Source organism: Anabrus simplex, chromosome 1, assembly GCF_040414725.1.
Source record: "Anabrus simplex isolate iqAnaSimp1 chromosome 1, ASM4041472v1, whole genome shotgun sequence".
NCBI classification, from domain to species: Eukaryota; Metazoa; Arthropoda; class Insecta; order Orthoptera; family Tettigoniidae; genus Anabrus; species Anabrus simplex.
The window spans coordinates 75,097,187-75,113,020 of NC_090265.1; positions in this window are offsets into that span (position 1 = coordinate 75,097,187).

The following is a 15,834-nucleotide window of genomic DNA, read 5'->3' on the forward strand; positions in this document are numbered from 1 at the left end:
ATTGAAAGAAAGTGAAGAGAAAGAAGCTTTTCTTAAGAAACGGCTCTTTCCAGGGTTGAATTTTGAATTATTTAGTGAACTGTGGGGCTATAATTTGGAATAGACCGAAAGTGTAATTCTAGACCAGGTCATAAATTAGCCTCTGCCATTATTCCGTTAAGTGTGCACACTGATCATTTCAATCAGCGCCTCAGAGTAGGGATGGAATAGCTGGAATACTATGACGAACCACTGTGTTACCTACCAGCATTACCAGAAAATGTATGAGCCAGAGGAATGACATGCTATAGAAGGAAGTTACCTAACTCCCCAGCTATTTCCCGCCAGTATTCAGGAAAGCTGTTATACTCGGTACGCAGCAGTAATCCCATCTATCGGAGATGAGTGGCAGTAGGCCTATAAGAGACAAAAAATCACAACAAACAATGAGCTTTCGATATTGTATGCCTTCACATTTAGTTTTCTTCCGACTCTGAAATACCACTCTTATCATAGTCGGTACGATAAAACTGAATAAAACATGAATGATCGAAAATTGCACTCCCTATAACTGTTGTTGTGAAGTACTTTTAGACAGGACCAATAACATAGGTATTTAAAAATTAAATTTTAGGCGCCTTCCCCTAAACTACTATTTCATCCGGTGAATAAAATTGTTTATAGCTTAGACTGTATTTTCTCATTCCCCGACTCTATACACCGATTTTCATTAAATTCTGTTTACTCTTTTTCTTATGGTTCGGCGTTGATATGGACTTAGCAACAATAATACATATTCATGAATATCTCTGTTATCATAGCCGGTACATACGGTAAAAACTGATCGGAAATGTAATCCTATATAAGTTATGTAGTATTTATCGATAGGACCAATAATAACATAAATATTTGAGAATTAAAATGTAGGCCTTCCCCTAAACTATCATTTCACTCAGCGTGAATAAAATGATTTACAGCCTAGATTATAGTGGCTCATTTCCCGACTTTACACACCGATTTTCATTCAATTCTCTTCAGCCGTTTTCTCCTGATGCGCGTACAGACAGACAGACAGACAGACAGACAGACAGACAGACAGACAGACAGACAGACATTACGGAAGAGTAAAAGATGCACTTCCTTGTTACTATGGACATGGCCGGTACAGAAATGTAATCGATGGCTTACTTCTAAAACCTCGTATCTCAAAATGGTCTTCCTGTCAATTATTCTCCTTGATATTGGTCACGCCTCCTAGTCATATGTTTATATGCAATCAATCAGAATAATTTTCGTTGAGTTCAATTTCCTAAGCCCATAGGTAAAGGAAAGCAGACCTTACCACACCGTATTGTAGAGATGTTGTTTGCATCGCGAATTAACACACTCCTACAGAATACTGCATTTAAAGTTCATTTTCCTTTACACATCAGCATAGGAAAATGAACATAACGAAAATATATGGTTAGGAGTTGTGACCAGTCTTAAGGAGAATAATGGATAGGAGGAACGTTGGGAGATACGAGGTTGTTCCATGGACCCGGAGAGATATGTGGCCATGTCCCACGGTGTCGGATCCCGAAGGATCCTCTTCTTCACGGCGACTCGTAGTCCCTCCTGCGCCAGTGATGTTATGCTGGCATCCGGTGAAGTCAGCAGTCTGAAGCCGTGATTGATGACTGCAAGATCCGAGATGTCAGCCAGCGGAGGAAGACCTGCGCCCCCTTGGCACATCGGGAGATAGACCACTTCCTGAGCTCTTGCTCCGACAATGCCTACTTCCTTACGTCTATTAGCAATGTTGTTGAGTTCATTTTCCTATGTCCATGTGTAAAGGAAAGCAGACCTTACCACACCGTATTGTAGGGATGTTGTTTGCATCGCGAACACACTTTGTTCATAAGACTGTTGACAGTACTGTTATTAATTTTGTTTGTAAGGTTAGAGTTAATATAAGGCGCAGTCATAGCGTTAGTCTTTCTTGAAGGTCAGTCTGTTTGGAAAGCAAATTAAGTATACTTGTTTAGTTAATAATCATCTTGTACGTACCAAACAATATATTTTAGTTGGATTTACCTTCTTTTCTATCAGATATAAAATCATATCTTATGACCAACTATAGGGGCTGTATGTGCCACAGGTTCATAAACAAATATCCTGTATACGTACTTTGAATGCTAATTATAAGTGTTAATATATTTTTCTTTTTGCTATTTGCTTTACGTCGCACCGACACATATATGTCTTATGGCGACGATGGGATAGGAAAGTCCTAGGAATGGGAAGGATGCGGCCGTGGCCTTAATTAAGGTACAGCCCCAGCATTTGCCTGGTGAGAAAATGGGAAACCACGGAAAACCATCTTGAGGGCTGCCGACAGAGGGGTTCGAACCCACTACCTCCAGATTACTGGATACTGGCCGCACTTAAGCGACTGCAGCTATCGAACTCGCCAGTGTTAATATCTGAGGCTACCTGGACGACTTGGGTTTCTATACAGAGTTTGTATGTTCCTGCATCTATATTAAGAAAGCCAGTCTTCACTGCAAATATGAGTCAACATTTCACTGCAATAATGCATAGTACGTTATTAGTTTTAGGTCCCACAAACAACATTTATAGAGACATCGAGGTGCCAGAATTTTGTCTCAAGAAGTTATTTAATATTACGGTAGATCTAACGGGACGAGGCTGGTTGATTTGTGCACTTTCCAATACCACTGGACTGAACTGGGATCAAACCTGACAACTTGGGCTCAAAAAGCCTCCTGAGCCACTCAGTCTGGCGAAGTTTTATAAGGACTTCGGCCTAACGGCTGATTATATCCTCAGCAGATCCATCATAAGCTACTATAGGTAACCTAGTCGACGCTGAAGAGGCGTACTAGGGAAATAAGGAGTCAGGTAGTTTCCTATTGTTTTCCTAACCGAGCCCGAAGGTAGTGTTACGTATGAATCTGCAAAGCCCAGTGAAACGCAAACACTAACCAACACCAACTGAACAACACTTTCACACCGTTCTTTACTGGGACTGGCCACTCGTATATAACTCACTCACCTTCATATCGTCAAAGCCAAGGTTGAGACTGGAACAGAAAAATGAAGATAACAAACTTCACCTAGGAGACACTGCCCACTCTGCACACTGAATCTCATGAGCGATGGTACTGGGCAAAATTCTTCATTTGTGAATTTTTTTTCTTGCTAGTTGCTTTACGTCGCAACGACACAGATAGGTCTTATGGTGACGATGGGACAGGAAAGGTCTAAGAATGGGAAGGAAGCGGCCGTGGCCTTAATTAAGGTACAGCCCCAGCATTTACCTTGTGTGAAAATGGGAAACCACGGAAAACCATCTTCAGGGCAGCCGACAGTGGGGTTCGAACCCACTATCTCCCGCATGCGAGCTCTCAGCTGCGCGCTCCTAACCGCACGGCCAATTCGCTCGGTTTGTGAACTTAACTGTTTTAGTGAGAAGTTCAGAAAAGAGTTGAGCCTCCTCAGTTTCAACAAAATCTTGTTTTGATTTAGTGGTTTTGTCTACCAATGCACAGAGTCCTCTTTCCGAACTGCTCATTCTAAGATATGCCTGCTTGTACAGTCGAAATCTTTAGTATCTAGTGGCCAAAAATATTCATTTCAGGCAAGAAATCAGTACAGCCCTCAGAACCATCCCGTAACACACTCTCTCTCATTGGTCACATCCATCACACGCGTTAACACATGAACACATCTGAAGAGTGAGGGGAGGTGGAGAAAAGGGAAGTACGAGTATATCTAGCATAAAGGAAACACACGTGGAGGGGAAGTTAATTGCTTCCCCGCCTGACCACACGTCCCACTGGCTCGACAATGAAGGGAGAGGGGAATGAAGTGACGAACCACACACCTCCTCCAGGGCAACAGACGTAATATGTATGTCAACTCACTGAGGGTCAAATTCTCCAGTTTCCTTGTAATTCTTGTGTGCGAGGTCTGGGTGAAATATTAGTAGTCTCGACTATGACTTCATTATCATATGGCATCGCGCAAAACCACTGTAAGAAGGAACAACCCTTATTTTCGTCAATATAGGCCCTGTTAGATACTACTAATACTGTTGATAATAATAATTATCTTCTAAAACCAAAGTAAAAATAACCTGGCATTAAATAATTATGATTATCAGAGACGCAGGAGTGTTTAGAAAATCGTTCCTATGAAGTTATTGTCTGCGCTGATCGAACAATTAACTGCCATATATTGGGGTGGGATTACATCGTGCACACTTCATCACATTCAAATTACAGTTAATTAATTGTTTTCCTTTATTAGGAAAAGCTAGTGTAGCCAGGATGTTTAATCATAGAGACATCTTAATAAGTTCCCGAAAAAAATGGAGTTGGGAGTGGCCTCTGAGTGCGCAACGTTGCAAGCCACACCTCCTGGAAGACGAACACATGTGACGCTGCCTTGGTTACTTCTCCTTCATCCTCAGGGTTGGCCAAAATCTTCGCCCAAACGTTGCCTATTTCCTTTTCCACCCGGAATTATTGTGACGGCGATTGTACCTCCCATTGGCTAGGTATGTAAAGATGCTCACTCGTGCTGCATTGCTCTTTTTAAAATTTTCGTTTCGAAATCCACTCATTCACTTCTTCAGTATTTTCAGTTGCAGTGTGTATAGTACAATAATAATTGTTGAATTAATAACCATGCTCTTATATACTGTATATATCGTTGTAATCCACTAAAATACACGTAATTCCACCCACGAGGAAACCACGTTGCTTCATCTGTCTTGTGAAGGCTTGCCGCCTCGCCTGAGAAGGGAACAGAGGACTCCAGTGGTCCAATAAATGGGCTATCAATAAGCACTGAAAACGGCAGGAACAGTTCTCCGGGTATTGCTGATCGTTTGAGCTCCTTCTGTAAACTTTACCCCGAAGGAGTTACGAGGTTTCCTTTACCCAGCGACGATATAGGCCTATATACAATTTGCATTAATTATTGGGGAACAGGGTGGTTAGCTGCTTGCCTGTCATCCTGGTGACCATGGTTTGATTCCTGACGTGAAGAAGGGCAAATCTCCGGCCACAATTATTTTATGCCTCAGTGCATGAAGAGACTCTGAGCAAGCGGGATAAGCTGCACAATGTGATGATGATGATGATGATGATTATCCATATTACTTGGCATGCAGCAACAATCATTCGTTATTTCTTGTATAATCACAATATACTGGTACTTGGTGGGTACGAAGTTGAAGCATTTGGATTTTGGGGGTACACCATGCAAAAAATTTGAGTTCCACTGGCCTATACTATGCGGCAGTGTGCAAGTGGAGAGAGGTAACTGGTCCTCTGCGATTAAAAGTTGCCTAAATAACTGAAGTCTAAAATTTACAAGACAGTGATAAGACCAGCTGCTCTCTATGGAGCATAATGTCGCCCTTTGACAAGAAAACATGGACAGATCACCCATGCTATGGAGTTGAGGACATTGGTATGGTAACTGGGGCTGACTCTCTTGGATCATGGTCAGAAATGAAGATGTAATAATATTATTGCTTTTTTGCGTCCTACTAACTACTTGTGACGGTTTTCCGAGACGCCAAGGTGCCGAAATTTTGTCCCGCAAGAGTTCTTATACGTGCTAGTAAATCTACCGACACGAGGCTGACGTATTTGAGCACCTTCAAATACCATCGGACTGAGCCAGGATCGAACCTGCCAAGTTGGGGTCTGAAGGCCAGCGCCCCAACCGTCTGAGCTACTCAGCACAGCGCAATGAATATGTGTGACGTAATTTTGGTTCGGCTCTAGTATTAGAGAAAGCGAGAGATCCTCGACTCCGGTTGTATAACCATGCAGTGCGAAACAACGACGATTCAATAATTAAAACGGCTCTTCAATTTGACCCAGGTGGATGCCGGCCACGAGGGAGATCGCCGGAGCGGTGGATTGACAACATTACGGAAGATACAGCATGTGTGATGTAGGCCTCATCCCTTGAAACCTCATAGGGCCAAATGTCGAAAACATAGCCGAATGGTGGACCCCATTTGATGAGAAAAACGATAGGAAAGAGAGGGATTAAAGGCCATCATACACAGAAAGCTAAACTACACTGGGCTACGCTATGCTATGCTAAGTAATTCCAAGCTATATTGCGCTATGTCACGAATAAAAAGCTGAGCTACACCATGCTACGCTATGGTAAGTAATTCCAAGCTATGTTGTACTATGTCACAAATAAAAAGCTAAGCTACACTAAGCTACGCTATGCTAAGTAATTCCAAGCTATGTTGTACTATGTCACAAATAAAAAGCTAAGCTACACTAAGCTACGCTATGCTGAGTAATTCCAAGCTATGTTGTACTATGTCACAAATAAAAAGCTAAGCTACACTAAGCTACGCTATGCTGAGTAATTCCAAGCTATGTTGTACTATGTCACAAATAAAAAGCTAAGCTACACTATGCTACGCTATGCTAAGTAATTCCAAGCTATGTTGCGCTATGTCACGAATAAAAAGCTAAGCTACACTATGCTACGCTATGCTAAGTAATTCCAAGCTATGTTGTACTATGTCACAAATAAAAAGCTAAGCTACACTAAGCTACGCTATGCTAAGTAATTCCAAGCTATGTTGTACTATGTCACAAATAAAAAGCTAAGCTACACTAAGCTACGCTATGCTGAGTAATTCCAAGCCATGTTGTACTATGTCACAAATAAAAAGCTAAACTACGCCAAGCTACGCTATGCTAAGTAATTCCAAGCTATGTTGTACTATGTCACCAATAAAAAGCTAAGCTAAACTACTGTAGGCAGCCATTTAGAGATGGCAGATTAATTGAGAGGGATCTTTCTTTATTGGCCACTGTCTTGGAAAGATGAAGAAATAGAAAGAGGAGAAGATTCCGAGTACGTAAAATAATTCATGGTGAATACCATCATTTGATTCAAACACTGCATTGATGATAATGACGAATTAAAAAAATATTTTCATGTAAATCAGGAACAGTTTCATGAACTTCCCTCTATTAATGAGGATGATGCAAAGAAAAAATTAAAATGAATTACACAAATTAGAGAATGAAGGGTTAAAATGTATGTGTAAGCAATACCCCATGATATGTAAAATAAACTTCCAGAGTTTCATTCATTTCTTGCCAACAGTTGTCTTTCATGGTAATAATAATTTCGTATGGCTATTTCTAGCAGAGTGCAGCCCTTGTAAGGCAGACCCTCCGATGAGGGTGGGCGGCATCTGCCATTTGTAGGTAACTGCGAGTTATTGTGGTGGAGGATAGTGTTATGTGTGGTGTGTGAGTTGCAGGGATGTTGGGGACAGTACAAACACCCAGCCCCCGAGCCACTGGAATTAACCAATGAAGGTTAAAATCCCCGACCCGGCCTGGAATCGAACCCGGGACCCTCTGAACCGAAGGCCAGTACGCTGACCAGTCAGCCAACGAGTCGGACTTCTTTCATGGTTATCTTTAATAATTTGACAGACCTCTTCAATCAATCTTCCTTTCGTCTGCCTTCCATGACAAACACAACAACAATTAAGCAATATAATAGCTACTGTATTGATATAATTTACGAAAGCCACACACATGAAACGACTGTTTGCTAGGTACCGGGCAAAAAGGTGATCTTGCTCATGCGCGAAGCCAGCTACAGCTATGATTTTCGCCTCCTTGGCCACCTGTAAAATTTAGCTTGGCATTGCTTAGGTTAGCGTAGCTCAGCAAGGAAGCTTTGTCATTGTACAGTAAGGACACTTGATACAAGTGAATCATGTTGATATTCAGATTGCAGTATCCTACAAAATCTTAAATTAAAATACAGAACAGGAACAATACGATCAAGGTTAACAGTTTTATAGCGTATGTTCAGTTTACAACCTAAAATCCAAATGTCGAGACTTCTTAGAAACTAGATTCAACAGATCCGTTGGTTTTTCAAATTATGTCTCTGAATGTTTATTTAGTTTATTGTAGGTTTCTGGTTATTTTCTTTTTGTAAAATATTCCATGGAGGGCGAGGTGTTCAAACCCCTCAACCACTCAACCCCCTGAAGTCTTGAGGTTACGGATAGTGGAAGCCTTTACCTTCCACCCATCCCACTGGTACTGTTATCGTGATATTAAGAATATTATCGGTTTTGAGATGATGGATACAGTAAGTCCCCACAGAAGTTCTGGCGAAGATTTACAGGTACGGTATAGATATATTGCACTACGTAAGAGACCGCGAGGGAGAAGCATTAAATCGACAGAGATCGATCGTGACAACTTATTAAGGCAGCGTGTGGTATACATAGCCGGTGATTGTTGTATGATACTATTCTCCACCCCTCGGAGGGTCTGCTTTACAAGGGATCCGCTAGACTAGAAAGTCAAGAGCCAAAGTCGTCTCCGTATAGGCCATGGAGACCTTGGAGGGGTGGAAAGGTTTCCACTACCCGTAACCTCGACACTTGATGGGGTACAGCAGTTATCTCTACGCCCGGTCGCCTTTACACACAGGAATTAACCTAGCACTCAGTTTTGGTGTAGGCTGAATGAACCTCAGGACAATATGCACCTCCAAAAGTGAAAAAAATCGTTTCTTAAATTTTACGAATTTTTGACGGGAATCGAACTCACGTCCTGCCGGACGAACCGAGCACGCCTTTACTGCCTCAGCCAGGCAGTCGCTAGGCTAGAAAAAGCCACACGATATTTAAAAAAGTGTTGAATGATAATGAATAAGTTCGATGTTCACTTCTCCCTACTAGACCACTCTAGTTACAGTTAGAGCTGCTTGTACGGAAACAAAGTTCTTCTAGCAGACAGACTAACATATCGGGATTTAGAGTTCTGTCATGTGGCCATCGAATGCCTTTTCCATTATATGGCAATGTGAAGGACAATGTAGTCCACTGAGTACGTACGCCGTCACCAAAATTCCATTGACATTGGTCTGGAATGCCAAGAGAGTTTGCTAACCACTCCATAACCATTATTTCACATGTTATAAATATTTAATGAGCTCCTCTCTTGAGGGTCTTAAAGGTCATAGTAGCTCAAGGGGTATTCAACACACACTCTCCTTGAAGTGTATTTAGCCCGACTACACTGAAAATCCTCTCTCAGCTGAAATATCAACACAATAGGATAACTTGTACCTTTCAGGATTTGTTCTAGGGGATTTTCTGTTTTTAAACAATGCAATGATATGGGAACATTGCAAACTTTGGGCAGGGAAGACTTGGGACTAAGGAGACGACCTGCTCGACTAAGCGGTATGTTCCGAGCTGTCAGTGGAGTACGCTAATAAACTTGAATGCAATTTTTTAAAGTAGGCAAGGTCATCCTACGAAGTTTTAGTTCAAGAGGGCAAATCGGGGAAAAATTCGTTTATAGGAAGAGGAAATAGGGATTGGAATAATTTACTGAGGGATTTGTTTGATAAACGAAAAGTAGGTAAACAACAGATAGGGAATCTGCCACCTGGGCGACAGCTCCAAATACAGGCCAGTGGTGATAGATTGATTTTTAACTTCACTCTGAAAACCGCTCTTGTAACTGAACTCATTAATTAGAGTTTCCGTAATGAGCTTCACTAGCTTTAACTTATAGTTTTACATCCCCAGATTGAGATCTCGCTACTGACAACTATTATCAGGTCTGTTGTTTTCCAAATTCCTTTCGCGTAAATACTGGAACTCTTCTTCCATGTGACCGGGCTGATTGTCGCAGACGGTTGAGGCGCTGGCCTTCTGTCGACTGGGCAGGTTCTATCGTGGCTCAATCCGGTGGCATTTGAAGATGCTCAAGTATCACAGCATTGTGTGGGTAACTCTACCGACATGTAAAATAACTCTTGCTGGACTCAGTTTCGGCACCCAAGTGTCTCCAAAAACCTAAAAAGTAGTTAGTGTGACGTAAAGGTAATAACATTATTATTATTAATATTATTATTATTATTATTATTATTATTATTATTATTATTATTATTATTATTAAGCCTCCGTGGCTCAGATGGCAGCGCGTCGGCCTCTCACCGCAGGGTTCCGTAGTTCAAATCCCGGCCACTCCACGTGAGATTTGTGCTGGATAAAGCGGAGGCTGGACAGGGTTTTCTCCTGGTACTCCGGTTTTCCCTGTCATCTTTCATTCCAGCAACACTCTCCAATATCATTTCATTTCATCTGTCAGTCATTAATCATTGCCCCAGAAGAGTGCGAAAAGCTTCGGTAGCCTGCACAATTCCTATCCTCGCCGCTAGATGGGGGTTTCATTTATTCCATCCCTTACCTGGTCATTGTCTGGAAAACAGGTTGTAGGTTTTAATTTTCTATTATTATTATTATGATTATTATTATTTTTATTATTATTATTATTATTATTATTATTATTATTATTATTATTATTATTATTATTATTATTGTACCGGGGTACACCTTTCCCTGCGTGCCTTCTCTAAGGCCATCTGTGTAAACAAACTTGAACTCGTGTACAACAAGATACTTTGGTCTTCAACTGTTAGATGTCTCTATCATCGGTTTAATTGCTTCCTCTATTGGGACGAAATCTAAGTATTTCATAAAGGAATGTTTATTTTTGCAGTTGGCAAACCTTAGGTTTTGAAGATGTGGAAAAGATTTAAGACATTACATGAAAGATTGCGATATAGAAACATTAAATCGTTCTATGCATTACACCATTACAAGCCGAAACTTCCTTCTCTTTCAAAGACATCCCAGTACCCACTCCAGGAACTCTACTTTTCCCGTCCCGGAAGCATGGAAATGGTGCTTAACACGTGGCACCGACTAAAATGTCACAAAATTTGAATCAAAACGTACAAACAGTCCACACTCTACGGGCAGCAACGTTAAATTGAAATGTGAGACCGAATAGGTCGATAAATTCAACTTCTACCACAACTGCCACTCGACGCTACGCGAGATAAACAGACATACATACAGGTAAGCGACCTGTACCAGATATCCCAGTGCGGTTCGCCTCATTCCCTGTGTTCAGTTCTGCAGGACCAAATCTGGACACAAGCAGGTAGTAATTAAAAATAAATGCGAGAGAACCGGTCATTTGATTTATAGGCACATTAAGGATACTCTTTTCGTGCATGGTCTACTTGAAGGAACTTAAACCTATGATTGGTGTCTTCGACTGAGATTACCCTAATCGTGCATCATACAAAAATCTGTCTTATTATAATACTTGCAATGGAAAATTATTGGCAGGAAGGTTGTCATGATCTTGAGAAAGGCAGAATCTCCGAACTTTCGGCGGAAAATAAACAAAAATAACCTATCCCGCTCATTTCAAGAGTGATTGATATTGAGACTAGAGGTTTGGAGTCCTTGGGTATTATGTATCCTCCATGACCTACAAGCTATGCCGGTCGACTGATCTTAATGTGCATAGTCAAGATTCCTGAACAATGTAACTATTAGCCGCCCGAAAGTAGAAAACCTTGACTTTTCAGGTAAACTGTCCATGAAATGCTGTAAAGGTTGAAAAAGGAAACATGTGGGATCATTGTATGGGCAACTTAGTGATAGCTAGACACATTAAAGAAGAGACTCTGAAAATTTGGTGAAATGACTGGCGTTGTTCAGCAATCTGGCATGTAATCGCCCAGTATCAAAGAGAAAGAAGAAGGGATGTTGATACATTGCGTCAACTATGTCCTATTTTACTCTTTTATTGTCTTAAAATCCGTTATTTTAATGAATTTCACCTACTTCTCTGCCGATATTAACTTTTGTTGACGATACAAATCCTGGGATTTGGGATTTAGGAATATAATAGTTATCCAACGGCTTTCCTTGAAGAGGCAATGCAATCGACGAGAGAGCAATCAGAGCAAAAAGGACATATGGCATGTATACAAATAATGTTATGGTTTTTACGTCCAGTAACTACTTTTCATGGTTTACGAAAACGCCGAGGTGCCGGAATTTTGTCGCGCGGGAGTACATTTTCGTACCAGTGAATTTACCGACACGAGGCTGACGTATTTGAGCACCTTCAAATACCACCGGACTGAACTGCCCAACCCGGCGGATATAATACGAAGTGAGATATTAATTCAGTTATATTTATTTTCTCAGTTCTACGGCGAGATACGATTTCTGACACCAACCCTATGTGGAAAATTTATTCAAATATTACGTTTTCCTAATGTGGTTCCCCTCGACGCGTTGTATGCAAATGAAGGAATGTGTGTTTGAGAAAGTCAAATAGCATGTCCCGAAGCCAAAGGAATTAATCAAACGAATTTAAGATCTCAGGATTGGCCGAGAACGAAACCAAGGTTTGAAGGTGAAGGTCGCTAGCAGGCAATTCAGCCAAAGAAACAAAGCCGTGTACATTTAGAATTGTATATCCGTGTGTTGTTTTCGACACCGCGGTGTAGGGGCAGCGAGTCATACTCAGAGCCTCCGAGTTCGATTGCCGGCCAGGTCAGGAATTTTTGCCTGGATCTGAGGACTGGTTCGAGGTTCACTCAGCCTACGTGGGAACACTCTGGGGGTTATCTGACGGTGTGACAGTGGACCTGGTCTTGGCATCCAAGAATAATGGCCGAGAGTATTCGTCGCGCTGACCACGTTTCACTTGATAAACTGCAGGCCTTCCGGCTCAGTAGTGGACTTTTTTTTTAGGACAAGGCCCATCAGGGTTACAACTCCATGGGGATTTTGTCGTTTCGTTGTTGTTAAATTGTTATCAGTGGGTTGGTACCGGTAAATGATTACCTTCCAAATCATGTTGTAATCATTGCTTGCAATGGAATATTTTGTAAAATTTGGGTATGTTTCTGAGTGAATGTGTTGTAATTATGTTACGCTACATGCGAGAGAATGTTTTACGTCATTTTCCGAAAATGTCATATTAATTTCTATGGCACTGTTTTATTATTATTATTATTATTATTCCGTGCGCGTAGAGGCGCGCGGCTGTGAGCTTGCATCCGGGAGATAGTAGGTTCGAATCCCACTATCGGCAGCCCTGAAAATGGTTTTCCGTGGTTTCCCATTTTCACACCAGGCAAATGCTGGGGCTGTACCTTAATTAAGGCCACGGCCGCTTCCTTCCAACTCCTAGGCCTTTCCTATCCCATCGTCGCCATAAGACCTATCTGTGTCGGTGCGACGTAAAGCCCCTAGCAAAAACAAAATTATTATTATTATTATTATTATTATTATTATTATTATTATTATTATTATTATTATTATTATTATTATTATTATTTTGCTAACGGTTTAAAATTGATTGAAATTGAAATCTCACTAACAGTTTGCAGGTTTTCGGCGACGAAAGGATGACAAAGAATTAGGATTGGGAAAGAACCGTCCGTGGTCTTAATTAAGGTTCATCCCCATCATCTGCATGGCGTTAAAATGGGAAACCACGGAAAACCATCTTCAGGGCTGCCGACGGTGGAATTCGTACTCACCATCTCCCGAATGCAAGCTCACAGTTTCATGACCCTAACCGCATGGCCAACTCGCTCGGTGTCATACTTCTTCCTTGTTTCACTACTCATATGACACATTTAGCTGTCATATTGTGTTTCTCGTTGTAATGTATCTACTTCCCTTTTACTTTATTTGGTTTTCATGTAATTGTTGCATTTTTATGATGCTATGTAATTTATGTTTCAGTTTCACTTCATTGTTATTATAATTAAGCATTGCTGCCGAGATATCTCCCAATTTGATTGTAGTTGTTAATAATAATAATCAGGCAAATGCTGGGGCTGTACCTTAATTAAGGCCACGGCCGCTTCCTTCCAACTCCTAGGCCTTTCCTATCCTATCGTCGCCATAAGACCTATCTGTGTCGGTGCGACGTAAAGCCCCTAGCAAAAAAAAAAAAAAAAAAATAATAATAATAATAATAATAATAATAATAATAATAATAATAATAATAATAATAATAATATAGCATCATAGGCAGGCCTCCAGATATCGTACAAAAAACTCAGTACATGGAAAATCTACATCAACACAGCAAACAAAATGTCCACTAGAGATGGAAAACGCCACTCTTTCACGAGTTTCTCATTCAAATACCTTTGAGAAATCATACTACCATCGGGACTAGTCAGTAGGGCCAACGTAGAAAGAGCCACTAAACTCAATAAGGCGTACAGACTAACGTGTAATTACTAAAACAAGAGAGTCATATCGCGTAATGGAAAATTACGACATTACAAGACAGTTGTATTGCCGGAAGCTTTGTACGCTTGAGAAACCATATCCCTTGAAGGCGACTCTATTAGAAATTGAAAAGCAAGAAAGGAAAATTCTGCGGAAAGTTGATGGTCCACGAGAGAAAATGGAATGTGGATTAAGAGGTAAACAGCAGACCTCTACTCAACTGACAGGTTCGCTGACGCAGTACGCAAGAGACGCGTGACATTCTATGGCCAAATCTGTAGAATGAACAGCGACAGACTCACCAAACGATTATTTAAAGTAAGAAGGTCAAAATAAACTGATTAGAAGAAACAAAGACGGACCTCCAAGAAATGAATACCACGGACGACATCATAGAAGACCGTGGAGTCTTTAATACAATAGTAGCCAAGCACAAATTCGTGGGGAAACCTTAACGAAAATTGGTAGGAAGTGGCCCACAGAACGCAAGATGCAACACAGTGCATTCATGAAGAGATTTTGGGTGTATAAGAATTCGAAAACCATCAGGCCAACGAACAAGTTCAAGCGCACTCTTTGAATTGGCATAATAATAATAATAATAATAATAATAATAATAATAAGAGAACATGCTACATGCTACACGTTCTATTACTATTAAACCTTCGACATTCCTAATTTTAATATTTACTAAGGTTAAAATTCAGTAAAATACTTGCGGTATATCAATGAGACTGTCAGCTAGAAACTGAGAAAGCGATCAGATGCACTTTATGCACCATTGCTTATTTATCCTCCTGTCAGCACTGAATTTCATGACTCATTTTCATAACTTATATATTTTATACCACTTTAGACATTTTTATTAGAGGATGGAGCGAGGTCGACTGGCTGAGATGAAGAGAGACGTATTTCGACATCAAATATATCAATGTAATTAAAGGGGGAGTTCCAGGAAGATGGTATAGAGGACGAGCGGATTAATTGTAGATCACATGATGGATTTATGGCATCCAACATCGTCGCTATTCCTGCAAAAACTATAAACATTTACCTGCGGGGAAACCCAGTCCGAGATTAACTCAGCAATTAACGGATTTGAATTTTTCTTTCTTTCTTAATCAGTTGACACCCCCCCTCCCCGAAAGATGCTTATTCCCTTGAACTTAGAGAGGAATGCCACCTCTGCTGCCTCAAGGGGAGTATCCTGGAGCGTGACACTTTGGGTCTGGGAATACAACTGGCGAGGAGGACCAGTACCCTGCCCAAGCGACCTTACCTGCTAAGCTGAGCAGGGACCTTTTGGGGGCGTGGGAAGATCGGAAGGGATAGGCAAGGGAGAGGGAAGGAATCGGCCGTGGCTTTAAGTTAAGCACCATCCCAGTATTTGCCTGGAGGAGAAGTGGGAAACCACGGAAAACCACTTCGATGATGACTGAGGTGTGAATCCAACACCCTCTACTCAGTTGAGCCCCCGAGGCTGAGTGGACCCCGTTCCAACCCCAGTACCACTTTTCAAATTTCGTGGCAGAGCCGGGAATCCAACCCGGGTCTCCGGGGATGGCAGTTAATCCCACTAACCATTACACCATAGGAGGCGGACTGAATTACTTCTACTGAATTTAAATCTTATCCAAGAACAGGACTATTACACCATGATACTAAAATTAGTCCCCAGAAGAGAG